The 16,957-nt window shown below is 47.7% G+C and overlaps 1 protein-coding gene across 2 annotated transcripts in view; it reads right to left on the bottom strand.

The window, feature by feature from the left end:
• KANSL2 (KAT8 regulatory NSL complex subunit 2) overlaps nucleotides 1-16,957 on the bottom strand; it is a 492,186-nt gene that overhangs the window by 345,988 nt on the left and 129,241 nt on the right. The window lies entirely within an intron of this gene.

Genomic DNA, 16,957 nt, shown 5'->3' with positions numbered 1-16,957 from the left:
ACAACGTGAGGAAAGTGAGATTGTGACTGGAGGTGTGCCGATGCGAAAATATCAAAAACAGCGCTGCACAAAGATCGTGAAATAATGGTCATAAGAGAGCCTTGTTTAGAAATGTGTGAAGCACAAACATGGGTGGAAAAATCGGTGGTCCCCAATATAAATATAAACACGAACACCATAACTAACACACGATGCTTTCTGAAACAGCAGCTGCTGAAGCGGAGGAAGCGGATTAAGCGGATATAAGGCAGTGGGCAGATTTGGAGGACACAACTGACAAGGACGCCTGCGTGTATAACTACAGTTCTAATGTGCTGTCTGCCCCTGATCCGGAGTTCATAGCGGAGAAAGATCTGTGCGAGGAGCGCAGATAACGTAGAATCATTTGCTGCTTCAATTGACCACCCAAGCTCTGAAAGAAATAAACTTACTCGAAATGTGACGAGACGGAACTCGATTGCAGTGGCAGACCAAGTGCTCCGTGACCTGGAACAGATGACCCATAACACAAGCTACAAACAAACAAAAGTAGTGGAAAGTGAAGCAGCGAAAATCTCATGCTTAATGCTCAGTGATGAGCAGTCACTGCTATCACATGACCTCCAGGCCCATTGTAACCGATTGCATCCATCAAGAAAAAGAAGAAGGGTCGAGTCCGGTAGTGTGTCCCCGGTCATATGCTCGCAAAGAAGGACAACTACCCGACCCAAAGACGTGAACAATGGAAATATCATGCTGAAGTCCTCAGGTTTGAGGGGCAGTAACAACTATAGAAGTGACATCGTCTGATTTAACAGATGACTCCTCATCCGTTTCCTCTTTTGTGGTGAGGGAATATCCATAAGTAAGACGCTGCAACCTTAACAAAGATGATGGAAGGAAAGACCTAATTATGAATGACCATACCATCAAGAGTATTGTAGAAAAAGTTACCACGTAACTAAACCCTAATATGTCAGCTCTAACTATCTCTGTTGCTCCCTAAATAAAGTTTTTTTATTTTTTATTACTTGCATATAATCAAATAAGATTTTTACAAGATCACAGACAAATTCCGTCGCAGAGAAGAAAGATTTGCAAAGACATCACACAGGGGACAACAGACAGCATTTCGACCAGTGTGTGGTAGACAGGGATCAGACGGCAATATTCAGTTTTATTTTTTCCATTGCCAGGTTCAGAAGTTTGGCAGACGCTGTATGCCATTGTGTCTTGTCCCCAGTGATAAGGCGATTCCACCAAGTTTCTTCGTTGCCAGCAAATGAATTTATCGCCAGAGGACTAAAAAAGGCTAGCCTGGCTTGGTGCCTAGCTGGACAGAGCATCAGCAGGTGTCTGATAGATTCTGTCTCTTCAGGGTTTTTGCAGAGCCTGCGGATTTTGCCTTGGATCCTGTTCTTATCGCAAGGATTTCCTGCGTCGGCAGGACATTAAGACGAGCTTTCAGAAAGATTCTCATCAGTGATTTATTTGGATATCTTTTACAGTAAGCCATAGGTTCTTTCAATTTATTGGTAGTCATAGGGAGATGAACTAGTAGTTTATTGTGTGGATTTTTCCGCGGTAGAAATCCAGTCCAAGCATTCCAATTTAGTTTTAATCCTAACAGGATTATTCTTAAGATGTTCTTTATTGCACGCAAATTCCTGCAGTTTTAAATTTTGGTCCATGGCCCATTCATTCATAGAGTGGTTATTGCCTTTATCGATCTCTTCTGCAATCATGCGGTAGATTTCCAGGCTCTCAGGATGGATGACTTTCCTATATAACTGTAAAGTACTGATGTCCACCACTGCTTTTAGGGAGACAAGGCCGAGTTCCCGTCTCATCGGAGCTACGGCAGTGGTTTTAGGTAGGCCCAGCACTGATCTCCAGATGAAACCTTCAAGTTTGAGCCAGAGGACCGGAGGAATTGAAGGGGTAGCGTCCATACCGTATGTCAGCGAGGGAATGATCTTGGCCTTATAAAAGCTGATCGCCGGTTGGAGAGGAAATTTGCCGTATTTTCGATTGACTGCTCTCAGTTGTGCAGCCAAATTCTTGGCCTTAGACCACAGTTCCTCTTGCAGGTCCCGTGCTTTCTTGGTACTATCCGGTTGCACTCCAAGGTACTTGAAATAGTCAACCACTTCTATTTTGGTCTCATTGAGGTGCCATTGAAAGGTCTTTCTTTTGGTTCCTGGTTTTTGCAGAATCATTATCTTAGTCTTTGCCTTATTGATTTCCAAATTGTTTTCAGTGGTGCAAGCTGTAAGGTTATCCAGTTGTCGTTGCAGACCGACCTGAGTGAGATCAAGTAATATCCAATCGTCTGCATATAAAAGTCTCGGGACCCTTGTGTTACCTAATTTTGGTGGAAATGATCCGAATGTGGTTTGGGTCTCTTTGAAGTCTCTGAGAAAAGATATGAACAAAGCTGGAGCCAAAGGACAGCCCTGCTTTACTCCACGAAAAGTCGGCATGGACTTCGAAATTAGACCTCGATTATTTAGGCAGACTTTTATGCTGGTGTTTAAATGTGGGTTTATTATTGGATCCAAGATGCTCTCTGGACAATGCCGGGTCCTAAGTTTGGACCACAGTTTCTGTCTGTCCACTCTGTCGAAAGCTTGGGACAGATCGGCAAACGCTAGAAACAACCGCGGGGCTCCAGTCAGGACTCTGTCTTTGAGTAGATTCAGGCACAGTATGTTGGCACGAGTGCTGGTGTTTTTTTTTTTTAATCCTGTTTGTAAGGGATCTGAGCACGGTGAAGTGAGAGCCCATTTGCGGAAATGGTTCACAATAATTGTAGCAAAAACCTTTCCGATAACATAAAGAAGGGCTATCGGCCTGTAATTCAGGGGATCGTCACTGGCTCCTTTTTTAAAAATTGGAACGATCACCGCTTTCGTCCACGAGTCAGGGATTGTTTTTCTTTCTCGGCAGACTTCAAAAATTGAGCTGATGAGGTTAGACCAGTCGTCCGGATGTTGTTTGAGGTCGCAATTAGCAAGTCCGTCAGGCCCCGGTGCTCTTGAAGACTTTAATTTCAGGATAGTAGCTTTGATCTCGACAATCTCTGTCTGGTCCACCCAGGCTACATCCTTTGATCGCCTGGTTTCGTTAAGGTTGCCTTTTACTGACTCAAACAGCTTCAGGAAATGAGCGATCCATTTTTCTTCCGACACTGTATTGATCATCTGCGAGTTTGGGAGCTTGTTCGATTCGTTGATTAGCGACCAAAAGTCTCGGGATTTTTTGTTAGACAGGGCCTTCAGCATCTCTTCAGCGTCTGACTGATATAGGACACATCTCCAGTTTCTCAGACATTGCTTGTAATTTCTTGTTTCAACCAAAAGTTTTTCCCCAGAGTATAGGTTGATTCAGTGTTGTTGCCTCTCTTTAGTTTTCTTAGAAATCTGCGTTTGGTGACTAGAGCTGAGTTATACTCATAAGTATGGCGATTGCTAAGGTTGTTGCAGTTCTTCCTAGATTTTTTTAAGGGAAGCAGAAGGGGAATGTAGATATGGGATCAGACATTAAGATGGTGAATTGGTCTGAGTTTGTGAACTTCAGAAGCGATCATACGTAGCCGAGTTTGTTGAGAGTTTGGCTGTGTCATAGAATTGTGATATGCTCGGTTTACTTCTGCATATAAGATTCAGTAGGTTGTGGTCACTGTACTTCGTTCTGATTACTTCAAAAGACACTATATTACAGAACACTGGTTCGGAAGCAAAGATGTAATCGAGAGTAGCTGAAGACCTGTCACGCTCCCAGGTCGGTATGAAGGTATCTGAATGTGTGGCGGTGGCAGAATTCAAAAGGTTTCTGGATTTCATGATGGAACTCCACGCCAGACCCCTAGTTGTTGCAGAGCAGTTATAGGGTTCTTTTACTTCAAGCGTGGTATGCGTAGTACAGTTCGCATTGAGGTCCCCGCAGATCAAAATATTAGGAGATTTGTATTTAATTGCAATCTCATCTTTTGTATTAGTCACATAGGTTCACTGTAGAAATCTTTTGCGGATTCCAGTAAACATTTATAATGGCTACCAAGTCTGGTGTTGTAGACTTGGGCGATTGATTTGGAAAGTTCCATGTGGTCAAAACAGCCAGAATTTCGTAGCTGCGGGTTATGACTTCTGTGATGTATATTCTGGATCCTATTCTGGTCGCTATCAGTAAGCCCGAGGATGGGCGACCCAAAGGTCCTTTGAAGGCCAGAGAAATTTCAATACAGCAGCCGTCTAGAGCCGGTTTTTCCCGCAGCCACATTTCCTGTAGGCATATAATGTCATGGGAGTCCAGGTCGCGAGTGTCTGGCCTGGTAAGATGAACATGACCTCTGGTGTTCCCATGACGCTATACTTATAGTATCTTCGGAGACTGTTGGCTGAGATGGTTGTGAGATGGGTGGTGCCGGTTTAACACCCCCGGATGGTTGCTATCTTTTGTACCCTGGTGTTAAGACACTGCAGAACCAGTTCCATTTGTCTTTCTTTGTTGTTTTTTCGGGGCTGATCAGGGTCTGGTCTGTAATTTTCTCTGAGATCCTTTGGTTAGGCGGAGATACTCATCTTGGTTATGGCAAGATTGCTTCCGTTCATGATCGTGTTTGTTTCTGTAATCCTCTCTACCGTCCGTTTTCTCGTCGCTCCTTGTGGTGTACCTTGGGCGTGCAATTGAGAGAAATCCGACTGATGTTGATCAGTCGGTTCTTGAACTTTTGTTGGTTGTTGATCGTGGGCTTCTTCCCCTTCTCGCTGATCTGTAAAGGTCTTCTGTTCGTGATTTGTATCTATAGTTTTTTCTGGGCGATTGTGTAATTATCTCTTGACGATTCTTTTAAGTTGGTAGATGGCATCTTGTAGAGATTAAAACCCAAATGGGCTAACTCCGCGTATATTTCTTGTGGTATTTCGTCAAGTGCACGTTTTTTGATATGTAGGAAGGCCTTTGCTTGGTTTCTTCTGTGATACGGCTCGATGAGGGTGAAGTCATCTGATTTTAAGTTCTGTAAGAGTTTCAACTTTTTTAACGTTCTAAGAACCGTATTTCTATTTAGAATCATGTAGTGGTCGTTGGTAGCTTTTTGCTCAATTTTCAAGAGACGGGTTGGTCGTACTGACAGGCCACTTGATTTTTCTTGATCCTCCCTTCGGCGTCTCGATGAGCTAGTTCTTCGTTGATTCGATTATTTGAAACTGGTGATGCTTTTTGTTGGTTCTGTTGCGACGCGTCAGATTTCAGTCTGGTGGTTTTATGCTCCATTTGTGTTGTTGCGTTAAGGAGAGTGCTTACCCCAACTGTGGCACAAGTTGATCTTGTCGGAGTTTGAGGAAACGGGTCATTTCAGATTGTTGAGTGCGATGCTCTTTCCTCTATTACGTCCAAGTGTTGGGTTACCTCCATCAGAGAACTTTGGGCTATGAAATCCTCAGTAGTCTTAGGCGAGGTAGAAATGCAGATAGCTGAGTTATTGAGACTTCGTTTTTGGGAAGACGTCGTCGGTTTTTCTTTTATCGAGTCTTTGTGTTTGGTTCTAGCAGACATCAGGGGGTCGAGAGCCGACACTTTGTGCACCGTTGGAAATCGGATCACTAACCATAGTGATTTTCAGCAATGGCTTATTGTTAGAGCATGATGTTTTTTGTTGTTGGTTTTCCACTTCTCGCTGATGTAAAACCGATCCCACTGTGGATTGAGAGGGCCTTTCCGTTTGTCTTTTGAAGACAGGGACCAGATCAGGGGGACTCAAGAGGCCTCCAGTCTGGGTCTCTTTTTCCAGAGTTACTATCGAAGGTTGTTTAAAGGCGCTGTAATAGATCTTCTAGTCTATTCAGCTTTGAGCCCCACATCTCTCTCTGGTCTTTACTTCTTTGGTCTAAAGCTGTAATGTATCCTTCAACAAAGATCAATTTGCTGTGCATCATTGCAGTTAAAACAGCACTGTCTTTCAATGAATCATTAATCGCTTCATATAGCTTCCCAAACGGTGCTAGAGCTATTGTGATTGCTGACCTGATTATAGCATGCTGACACGATCGCTACTATGCCTGTACCTGTGTAACTAAGTTAAAGCAAGTAACAGCACCTCAATGTCCTTGGCTGCTTGCGCGCTATATAAATAAAATAAATAAAGTTTTTTTTAGAAGGCGAATCCTTGTTTCCAGAGCCAGTTATTTCACTAAGTCTTTGGTTTTTTGGAGGGGATCGGGGTCCTGGAGAGTGCTGAATCGATGAGTCGGGAGTTTCCGAAAGAACATCAGTTTGGGTCTGGCCACCATCGAAATTTAGACGCACGGGGAAAAGCCGCGGCTCAGATTGCGTTGGAGGTGAGGATGCTTTGGTTTCAGGGCCACGTATGGGCGTGGGAGAGGTTTGTTTTCCATGCGTTGGCCCAAGTTCTTGTTTGGCGACTTGCTCATTTCGAGGTGCTTTCCTCTGTGACTGGGTTGTTTTGAGTGACAGTTGAACAGGGATCGCCCAAATTGGGAATCCCTCCCGGAGGTGCCAGTTCATTGTTGGATTCCTTTACCTTGGGCACCTCATTGTTTAGGTTTGCTGCGCACCTTTTGGGTGCTGTCTCAATTCTGGGCACGTTGGACGACTCTTGATCCTAGTATTTGATTTTGGATGGCTGATTGAATCTGGGCCTGGTTTGGGCTCCCTGACGTTAGTTTCCTTGCTTTGCTTAAAGGTGGGAGGTCCTGGATGGCCTCCAGGATTTCGGCATCTGACAGTTCTTTAGTCTGATCCAGCTTTCTTTTCTACCGCTTATTGATAAAATCATGAGTGCAGTCAAGAGCAGTGGCGCCGGTAAGGTTTGCTTCCCTACTTTCTTTAGTCTTAGTTGCTTTTGTTTTTGCATTTGTTGTAGATTTTTTTTTTCTTTTGTTATTTTGCTTAAAAGCCTCTTGGGAATCATGAGTTTCAAACTGAGGCGACGGTGCACAAGTGCTGGAGATCGATGGTCGCAGAAGGGGATCCTTTAGGGTATCGCCGGGTGCCGAAATTGCTCTTTCATCGTTTTTTTGTACAGGGTCACTGTCCTGGACCCTGGATGGCAGGACTTGGGGGGGGGGGGGGGGTGTGACTGATTACCACCGTAATTTGTAAGATCTAAAGAGGAGTGGACTTGGGCTGCCACGACAACTGTTGTTGCAACTGGTGTGGAAGTTGGGGCCTTTTGAGAGTCCTCCAAGGGGCCCTCCCACCCGGGCAGCAACACGTCTGCAATCAGCGTTAGCTGAGCAGGGGAATCCTCCATCCTGCATGAGCCGGCCTGTTACGGCGACTGAGGCATTCGGGTCAGAGAAAGGAGCCGCTCACCTGTTGCCGGAGCCCCCACCTCTGTAAGGGCTGGCTCGCTCCTGGTAAAGCGGGCCCCCGATCCCCCACCCGAGAGACTGCTCAGGGGCCTCGGCCGGCCAGCCGTCCTCCGACGGCCGAAAACGAGGCACCCCTCGTCTCGGTTATGAGACGGGAAGGCAGAGGCAGCCGGACGGGGGACGGGCCGCGAGGTGAAATCGAGCGAGCCGCGGCTGGCGCTGCGGGTAGAGGGACCGAGCGGAGCCCTATTGAATCCACGGAGGCCTCGGAAATTGCTGCACCATGAGTCCGAATCACCAGAGAGAGCGAAGATCGGAAGAAAGACCGGGCCAGGGTCCGTTTCCCAGATAGTCTTTGTCGCAGTTGCATTTGCGTTTGCCGGTCCGGAAATATCTAGAGCATTTGTAGAATTTCTAAAAATGTTTGTAGAAATATTTAGGGAAGAGTTTATCGTAGAGGTCATCGATGTGTTAGAACAGGATGAAATGCCGGTGGCTGACTGTTTAATGGCAGTGTAAGAGTCCGCAATATTCAGTTCCATACTATGCATGGAAAGGGTCTTTGAGCTCAGCGCGTTACACATATTACTCAGTGTTTAGAATGGTCGATGTGGTAGAAGGGATGGAAATGACGGTCTTAGCGGGTAACCTTACCTCCTTCAGTTTTTGGGCACATGATGCTGATTTGGTTTTGGTTTTCTTACTGTCGAGAGCTTTGGAGGAGCTCCGTAGAATTCGCAGTGAAGCCTCTGATGTAGAGTCTGTTGATGTAGAGTCTGTTGAGATGGTAGACAGCAGCAGGGGATTGGGGGCCTGGGTGGAAGACAGGACCCCCGTCATACCAGGGGGCTCCATCAGCTCCGGCAGCAGACTGCTCACCCTCTGCTCACGCTATGAACAACTTAATGATAACCTAAAAGAACAAAACACTCTGACCGCTCTGCTAAATTTCAAACTGATTAACATGGAACGGGAAATCTTAACAAGTAAAATAACATCCATCATCGAAAATAGAGTGGAGTCTACTACAAAACTACTGATGGAACAAAACAAATAGTGCTGAAGACAAAACACTCTTAGCCGAAGTGGCCCGTGAAGCCCTTTTGCTATTAAAACGACGTCAGCATGATGGAACTCGACAAATCTCTTATTACACCATATATACCAAACGTGCAAAGAGACATGGATGGCCTCCACAGGAAGCCTATGGAGACAGCTGCGATTGTACCAGATCCTTGCCAAAAGATATAACACCAACTGAAATAGTCATTGAAATTTCAAGCAATAATCCTTTTATAGAGTCAAATTATAAACCGAGTAACCCGCCAACTGTTACAAGTGGGAGTATACAAGCGGCAGCGGTATCTGTTGAAGTCACTCAAAGGAGCTTACTTGGACTGTCATCTCTTCCTTCGACTTCAGCAAATGAGGGCCAAATTGTTAACCCTGAAGTAGACAAGAGTAATTCTCCCGCACAACTCAATGCTTCCTTATTAATGATCAATCAGAATGATAATGTGAAGTCCACTAAACATATTGGTCAGCAAGATGTGGACAAAGAAGCATTGACTTACTCAATCTTCCACTCAGGGAAAGGCGGAAGTAAAACACTGGCAACAAAAAGCCCCTCCTGGGGAAAAGAAACGAAAAACCAGCAAAGAGGGAGAGCGTCATATGCCAACAACTCAAAATTTCTCTGAAACATCAAATCCCTCAACATAAGTTAATCCAGTTAAGGCAATAAAGAAAATCAGAAATATAGTTGAAGATCAAGTAATAACCCCAGAAAAAAGTTGGAAGGAAACAATGTTGCAGATCAAACGCTGTTAGCGGAGGACCCCATAACAGAACTGCTGAATTTATCAATCTACGAAACAGATGAGGACGATCTAATCGATGAACGCAACCCGGACAGCAGTGAAGTCTGTATTGATTCTAAGGACAAAGGTATGGAAGAGGAGATGTGCGTCACCAACGAATCTAAAAACAAAAAAAAACAGCCAGATCTTGCAAAATTGTTTGAATTGCTGAACTAGCTGAGGAAAGTGAAATCGACGCAAATAGGAAGGCAAACTGTCGAACCTTCTGCACGTTGGATGACAAAAGAACTAAAATGGAGGCACAGAACCTCATTAAGAATCTGTCAGCTGGGCTAATCTCTTCACCCAGAGTGCCAAATTCTGCAAACGTGACTCAAAAGCAACAACCCGAGAACCGCTTGGGCAAAAAACAGCGACAAGGTGACAAGTAGGCATGAGATTTGATGCGCCTAACCTTGTAAGCACCAGTAGAGCGGAAAAGACTAATAAAAAATGTCAGCATACTGCATATGCTAAACAGAACAAAAAACAAAATGTATAGTAACTTCTCCTCTTCACCTGGAACATCTTTGCAGTACAAAAGATGGACTCATCCTTAATAGAAAAAATGTGGTGCGTTTATTGCACCACATTCCGCATTTACGGACACTGGTTTCTGACTACATCAAGACAGTTGAATTTCCGGATAAAGCAAGGCACGACTGTGATTCTCCATGTACAATCAATCATGATCAGAGACATGATACTAAATGCTTTGCCCCCCTTCTCAATCTGTTGGGGTTCGACATTCAAGATATCACAGACAACGAAAATAAATCTGAAGTCTTTCAAAACAATGCCTGCAGTGATGATTTAACATGGCAGGAAAGGCTATTCAAGGCTGACCAGTCTAAAGCCCAGTTAAGAGTAGATCAGACACACATGATATGGCACACAATGCGTCTAATGTCAACCTCAAAACTGGGAGTCAGAAAAACGTAATAACTACGGATGATCTGATAAGAATCCCAATTACTCAAAACAAGCTGCAAGATAAGGAAAAAAAAATTCAAAAAGGGAACACATGACAGGATGAAGACGATCATGAAAAATGGAACTGGATTGCTTGAGCCCTAAACAAAACCAATAATAGTTATCAGAGAACATCAAAAGAAGATGGCTTTTATATTGGCTCCTGGAACACCAGAGGACACGCACACTTATTTAATAGCAAATCGGCTGAGCTAAGAGATATGGACATATTGAGCCTCCAAGGAACATGGCTTGTGGATGCCCATAGGGTATGAGACAGACATCAATCCTGCAATAAAAAAAACAAAAGGCAGACCGATGGCAGGTCTACTGCTGTTGGACAAAAAAGAAAGTGGATTTGGGATGGTTAACACCAAGCACCACTGTATATATACATATGGCTTTAATTGATCTTCCTGCTCAATTTAAGCACATTGGACGTAATATGCGCATAATAAATATCTATTGTCAACATGCAGTAACTGGGCAATCGCAATTTAACAACCAAATCTCGGACATCATAAATAACAAAAATTACTGAACCGACTGCAATTATCCTAATCTGTGGTGATTTGAATAAAGGCTGCCTGCATGCCGATGTCGGAAGGGAAAAAACAAGAAAAACTAAATCAAACATACAAGCAGCTGAAAATTGGTTAAAAGAAATGGATGTGTGGGACTTATGTTGAAAGGAAATGTCACAGGAGACATCCCGCCTGAGCCAACAGGGCACAGAAATCAGCAGGAATCCACAATTGATTACTTCACATCCGAGCTAATAACTAAACAAATTACCAGGTTAAGTCTTATCCAGATGAAACATGGTCACCATAGTGGAGCTGGAAAAACCATCTAATAATGCACAGGAAAAAAAAATAACAGACAATTTCTGTTGCACCAGCACGTAACAGATTAATGCTGGATGGTGCAAAAGTAGACACGCTAATAAGTGCATTATGACAAGATCAAGTCATGAACCAAAGCGATCGAATCAACTACTGTTCCGAGGGGGGGCGTGGCTTGATGGCTGCGTGAGAGGACGTGCCCTGGTGGAGCTCCCGCAGATCCGTCATCGATTATGGAGATAAAATGATGATTTTTTCGAGAATGTGCATACCTACAGCACATCTGAGGATGCATGAGCACTGGGGGCATGGACAGAGCACAACTTTAGCTCGATTGACGGTGTGACAGAGGTGTAAGAGCTGCCGGACGAAACGAGGAGCTTGGGACCTGGGAGCCCACAAGATGGCCGATGGAGAACAAAGGGTCGTTAACCCTGCAGCACTGTAGCGGATCTGACCGGCCGGCGAGGTGCGAGTCGCACCAACAGCGGGTGCCCGGGATACTGGGTCCAGTTTGGGGGCTGCCCTGTGTGCTCAAATGATCGAGAGCCCCGCCGAATAGGTGGCGGAGATCGCGCCCCGAGGCTCACGAAGGAGCACCGGAGGAGTTCGGTCCGGGCAGCCTGAGGGTGCAGGGCCGAGGAGGACCGCCCCTGTAGGCACAGCTGACTGCGGAGCGGAGCACACCTCATCAACAATACGTATAAATATATAAATAAAAAGAATTCAACCTTTTTTATCGACCATTTGACCGGACACCGTTCGGTGCCCCAGGTGAGGACATCAGACCCTGAGCCTCTGGACAGAGCAGCAGCCCCTGCAGCCCCCAGGCCGGGGGGGGGGGGGGGGAGACCCAAGTGGGTTGCGCCGCACTGCTGCAGTGGAGGCAGGGGTGCCGGGGCACAGTGGAGGCTGAAAAGGGCCAAGGACAGAGGCACCCGAGACTCGTGGAGCCAGCGCACACAAAAGTCCCGTAGGCAGAGCTCCACCGGGCATCGGGATATTGGAGGACGCACTGCACAGCGCCGAATGTTAAATGAAGTGGGCCCCCTGAACACATATGAGCGCCTGCAATGCAAGGTCATAGGCGCGGGCACGGACCCCGCGAACTATCCTAATTGCGGCGATCGTGGGACTGCTGTAATGGTCATTGGCAGGGGGAGACCTGAGCACTGGGACTGGGGACTGCACTGAGCGGCTCGGAGACCGGCGGCGTATCACACTGGAAGCTGGAGCACACTTCGGAGCTCAGCCCCTCACAGAAGTTATAAGCTCTGCTGATACAGCGTCAGTGCTCCCATACAATTGGGGGCACGCCTGAAGCAGCCTGCACTTGTGGGGCGTGCAGAGAAGTTGCCTACACTACGGCCAGCTGGGGAGTTGTGGGGCCCAGCCGAGGCTCAGGGCAGTTGCGACAGGGGCCATCTAGGTGCCTGGGCACAAATAATCAGAAGAACCCGGATCATAAGCATAGGCGCACCAAATAAGTCTGTGCCAGCACGCGAGGGATCGCGTCCCACCTAAGGAGGGCTATACGCAATCAGTATATACTCCCGACACGGCCGAATTGGTCCCAAACACTGAGTACCGCTCAACGTGGAGCAAGACTGCAGAAGATCGGCTGTCGAGTTGGCCCACGACTGGCCGGCACAGCACGATGTCTAACAAGTTCACTAGACCAAAGGGCAAGCAGCTGACGGTGGAGGACTACACCAAGACATCGCCGGGTGCAGAAGGGGCCAAGAGCAAGGATAAGCCTGCAGCAGGTGGGGCAGAGGCGCCGGGCACTATCCAGGAGGTGCTCGCCGCGATTGCGGACCTGAAAGTCGCCTGGGAGACCAAATTGGGACTGGCCATGAACGAACTTAGGGTGGCAGTGGACCTAAAGGTTGGGGCGGTCCAGGACGAAGTAAACCTCCTTAGGCAAAATGTTAGGACACTGGCAGAGCGCACCAGAGACCGGGAAAGAGGTGGCCCCGAACACGGCGGATTGCGCCGCCCATAAATCGGAGTTTCATGCCTTGGTGCAGCGAGTGGGCAACCTAGAAAGCAGGGCGGAAGGACGAGCCCGAAGGAACAACATCCGGATTGTTGGCCTGCCAGAGGGAACCGAAGGGCCCGACCCAACAGAATACGTCAAAACTATGCTATTGCAGGAAATAACTGGAGGGGCCCTGTCCTAAGGGTTTGCTGTTGAGAGGGCGCAAAGGGCCCTGATGAGGAAGCCGCCACCAGGGACCCCTCCGAGGCCGGTGATCATGAAGATCCTGAATTATCGGGAAAAGATACTTGAATTCTTCCGGAAGGGCGGAACAATTGAAAAGGGGTCAGCGAAGATAACTGCATACCCAGACTACACCTTGCAGGTGCAGCGCAGCAGGATGAACTTCGGGGCTGTGAAAAGAAGACTGCGGGAAACAGGCTACAAATACATGCTGCTTTACCCGGCCAAACTGAAAGTGTTCTACAAGAATAAAACTTTCTTTTTTGAAACCCCGGAGGATGCTATGGGATGGCTGGATACGCAGAGCAGCCCCCAGGAATCAGGTATCCAGACAGGAAGCGGTGAAGATAAGTAATATACGGCGGTGGTACCTAGGGTGGCACTGCGCAAGACATTGAGACTGGAATATAGATGGGAAATGTGTGGAATAGGATGCACATGCGTGCAAGATCCGCTTGAACTGAAGGATCCTAAAGATATACATGCGGGGAGCTCCTAGGAGCCAACCATTGCACCCCCATAGCAGTAAGCTTAGTTAGGTCGCTGGTAGTCCGGTGACACCCCACTGGGTTCTTGTCCTTGGGTACTCCGAGGAGGGACCAAACGCGGGCGGGCCTGAGATCCAGGGATGGAGCTGGGCACTTGTTGGGGCAGGGTGGGGGGTATACACGCATTTCGCCGAATGAAATGTCATCATGGGACATTTCATCGCCGGAAATCTCATCGGCAGAAACCCTTTTTTTTAAAAAATATTTTTTGGGGGGTGTTTTGTGTGGGTTGGGGTACGATTATTCAAGTAGGGGGGAGTCTGGGTGGGGGGGGAAGCCCCAACCCCCCCCCGCCAAAATAAAAAAAAAAATGATAAGGTTTCTGGCGATGAAATGTCCCACGATGACATTTCATTCGGCGAAATCACGTAGAACCCGGTTGGGAGGGGGGGGGGGGGGGGGGGGAGGTAAGATTTTGTGTGCAGTGGGTTGCAGTTGGGGAAGGGGGGGAAGGGGAGGGGTTGGGTAGGTAGGGAGCCAGACTCAGTGTTATCAGGAGCGAAATGGGAGGTTAAGGGAGCGGTAGGATACCATGTCAATAGCGTTGGGTAATCTCAGGGTGGTGACCAGGAATGTGCGGGGCCTCAATAGTTACCTAAAACGAAATAAAATGATGTATTTAAAGAGGATGAGGATTGACATCGCATTATTACAGGAAACCCACCTCACCAAAGAGAAGCTGGAGGTGGTAAAGAGAAAATGGAGGGGAAGTGTTGCGGGAGCCACATATTCGGCATACGCGAGGGGAGTTGTTATATGGGTGGCACCGCATGTGCCGTTTCAGTTGCTCAGGTCCACTATTGACCCGGAGGGTAGAATGGTGGTGGTGGAGGGGCTCCTGGAGAATCGAGACGTGAATATTATAAACCTATATGCCCCTAACCAAGACACAGCAGCTTACTTTAGGTCTTTATATGGTAAAATCTGCCCCCTGTTGGGCGGAACGATACTGTGGGGGGGGGGGGGGCGATTTCAACTGCACCCTGATCCCCAAGATGGACAGGTCAGATAGTAAGCTGGATAAACCAACCCCAGCAGCCAAGGCGCTCAGGACACCGTTGTCGGACCTTAATCTGGTGGATGCATGGAGGAAGTTGCACCCAACAGACAGGCATTATTCACATTATGCAGCGCTGCACATCCTGTACATTATGTTTGTCCCTGAGGGGGTAGCTGGAGAAATGGTGGGTGCGGAATACAGGGCAAGGGTGCTCTCGGAGCACTCTCCTCTGGTCCTGGAGTGGCGATACCATCCCCCCCAGGTCGCATATCCCAACGTGGAGGCTTAAAGCCGAAGCCCTACAAGACCCGGGATTCCTAGAGGACCTAAGGGAGGCCATCACAGAATACTTTGACATCAATACTGGCAGCGTGCAACTGGTAGGTACTTTATGGGAGGCTTTCAAAGTTGTGGTGCGAGGGGTTGCCATATCTAAATCCAAGGGGCACCAAGGGGGCATAGAACAGGAGCTGCAGGAGACGGAAAGGGAGATAGAGGATTTGATGCGTAAGGATGAGACCACCCGGGAAGCCAAGGTCAGGAGAAAGGAGTTGCAGGGTGCTAGCGGGGAGCTGTGGGACAGGCTATGCAAGTTGAATTATAAGAAATACGTGGAAAGGCAACATGCGGGCAGAGACAAGCCGGGCAGATTGCTGGCCTGGTTATATAAAAACGACACCCAGATCAGTGATCAGAGCGATTAAGGGGGAAGATGGCCAGATTCATGATACCCAGGATGGTGTGAATGAAGAGTTCCTAAGGTACTATAAATGCTTGTATGAGGACACCGGCGGAGACATGGGCCAAGAAATAGCAGAGCCATTGGAGGATATGGGCTTGCCCACTCTGGACGACCAGGAATGTGCAGACCTAGAGGCCCCAATCACCGCGGACGAACTGGACGCAGTGATCCAGCACTTGCCCACGTGTAAGGCGCTGGGGCCAGATGGACTACCCAGCAAATTTTACGAGGCGTATAAGCAGGCGTTGCTCCAAACATTGTTGGCCATGTTCAACGAGGCCTACGAGCGAGAAGAGCTACCGGAGACCTTGCGAGAAGCGGTGATTATCCCGCTCCTGAAGCCAGGCAAACCGGAGGCAGACTGCGGGTCGTATAGGCCCTTGTCGATGCTCAACCAGGATAGCAAGATACTCACAGCGGCGCTCGCCAACAGGCTCAAGCGAGTTATTGACAGACTGATACACCCAGATCAAACAGGGTACGTCCCCGGCAGAAACATCACGGACAACCATAGGAGGCTACATCACATTATAGACCAAACGGAGGGTGACCAGAGTGAACTGGCCATCGTGTCGTTGGAATGCGGTCAAGGCTTTTTGACTCAGTCAGGTGGCTATGGCTGATAGCGAACCTGAGGGGGTTCGGGATGGGGTACATAAGATGGGTCAAGATGTTCTACAGCTCCCCAATCGCTAGGGTCAAAACAGGAGCCATACTTTCAGAAAAATGGCGATTGAGCAGAGGGACCAGATCGGGATGACCATGGTCATCCATGCTATACATTCTCGCGTTGGAACCGCTGGCAGTTTGCCTTAGGCAACAATACTGGGAGGTGGGGATCCAAACGATGGGAAGCACACACTTGATATCGCTATACGCTGATGATGTGCTCTCTACCTGCGATTCCCGGAAGAGAACCTGCAATATATGTCCTGGAGATGATGGAACGCTATGCCACCCTCTCAGGCATATCGGTGAACCCAGGGAAATCCAGCGTGTTCCCCCTTGGGGAGAAACATGGGCATCCCTCCAGATAAATTGCCCATTCTGCAGATACCCTGGCAGACCGAGACGTTCTGATACCTAGGCATAAACGTGTACCACAGTATAGAGAAGGAACATAAACACAACACGGAGAAGGCGGTTGAAGGCATCAGAAACAGCATGGCATTTTGGTCCAGACTGCCCCTGGCCATGATGGGTAGGGCAGCCTTACTTAAGATGGTTGTGCTGCCTAGACTGTTGCACTTTTTCGTGAATGTCCCATATCTGATCCCCAAATGCTTTTTTGTCAAACTTCATAGCATATGCAGGGGTTTCATATGGCACAACTCCAGGAACAGGGTGGCCCTTTGGAAATTACAAAACTCGTGTGAAAAGGGGGGTATCAACTTACCAAACTTTGAATATTACCTAGCGGGACAGCTACTATACGTGGCCAGGTGGCTGTC

The sequence above is a fragment of the Ambystoma mexicanum genome, chromosome 3q (assembly GCF_040938575.1).
Source record: "Ambystoma mexicanum isolate Mex_15411 chromosome 3q, UKY_AmexF1_1, whole genome shotgun sequence".
Lineage (NCBI taxonomy): Eukaryota > Metazoa > Chordata > Amphibia > Caudata > Ambystomatidae > Ambystoma > Ambystoma mexicanum.
Note: the sequence above shows the minus strand (reverse complement) of the source record. Positions and strands in the feature narration are given on the sequence as shown.